The 1,362-nt window shown below is 41.2% G+C and overlaps 1 long non-coding RNA gene across 4 annotated transcripts in view; it reads right to left on the minus strand.

Moving 5' to 3' along the window:
- Positions 1 to 1,362, minus strand: part of LOC101854954 — a 43,511-nt gene that overhangs the window by 22,842 nt on the left and 19,307 nt on the right. The window contains exon 1 of one of the 4 annotated variants that reach the window (XR_004858642.1): positions 1,013 to 1,207. The exons of 2 other annotated variants lie outside the window; for them this stretch is intronic. This is a non-coding gene — a long non-coding RNA (uncharacterized LOC101854954). One more of the 4 variants, XR_220552.3, reaches the window with a different exon arrangement.

A 1,362-nucleotide genomic window follows, 5' to 3' on the forward strand; every position in this document is an offset into this window, starting at 1 on the left:
GAGAGAGAGAGAGAGACAGACAGACAGACAGACAGACAGACAGACAGACAGACAGACAGACAGACAACTATAAAAGGAAGAAATCAAAGTGACCCCTCCCCCCCTCACTGCTAAATTAAATGGTCTGAACTGAGTTCTGAGCCTATGGGAGCGCGAAAGACAACGTTATTACTACCAGCACTATGCCACAAAGAAGGGGTTTGGTGGCTCTTTATTAGGTTACACCGCCAAAACGTCCAAGCATCAACATACACAGATCATGTTTCTCTTTGCCATAGTTTGTTTTAGCATTAGTTAGTAAACGTTTTACGGCATTTGCAACACAGTCAGTTCATATAGGTGCCGACGATAAGAGGTGTTATAAGAGAGTTACATACACAAAAAGAAGGAGGCAATATATGGACGATAGATAATTGATTTTTAAAAAAATTTAACAAACCACACCGGAGCACCTGCCATTGATGAATGAGAGGCCAACACCTTAACCTCTAGGCCACGAGAGCCCCCACGTACAGACTCTTGAGAACTCACATGGATGAATGATTGCAATGGGAAAATTGTAAATTGTACAGAACAATATAGAGATAAGCGAAAGACGTGTGAAATAAATCGACGACTCCTTATCGCTCTGGTATGTATCACAGAACCACCAACGCAGAACACATTCTCTCTCAGATCATAACAAACTCTTGAGAAGTCACAGGGATGAGCGATAGCAATGAGAAAACTTGTACAACAAAATACGTAAAGAAACTAAAGACTTCAAACCAACTGTAATTTATCACAAAACCCCACCAATGACGATATATTATACATCTCTCTCACACCATACAGAAACTCTTGGGAACTCACACGTATGTGCGATTGTGGTGGGAAAACTTATACTTTTTAAACAATATTATGTGGAAAGAAACTTTTAAAAAGTAGCGTGAGATCCACCGATTACTGTTTCCTCTGGCATTTATCACAGAACTACCGATGAACGAACACACGCACACACAAAATCTCTTACATCGAGGTACAACAATCCAAGATCTGCGATGATCGAGCAATAGCACCGACATCGCTTTCTCTCGCGAGCAGTGCAGACGACCGCTCTCATCATTCCCGCGCTGTCTGTTAGCTCGATGTTCAATAAATCACTCGCAAAATCCCCACGACGTCCAAGCCTACTCAACTAAACTGGTGTCTGCAGTGTGACGCTTTGGTGTCCTTTCAGCTCGTGCGCAAAATGGACAAGAGTCATTATTCCTATACATTATGTATATTAGTATATATTATATTGAAATCGCATCATAATATTGAGAAACTTCGAATTCTATACGTTAGGCCTATATATGGCTACACCATAGCTTGACCAGA

Source organism: Aplysia californica, unplaced genomic scaffold (assembly GCF_000002075.1).
Source record: "Aplysia californica isolate F4 #8 unplaced genomic scaffold, AplCal3.0 scaffold00248, whole genome shotgun sequence".
In the NCBI taxonomy this organism is placed as follows: Eukaryota; Metazoa; Mollusca; class Gastropoda; order Aplysiida; family Aplysiidae; genus Aplysia; species Aplysia californica.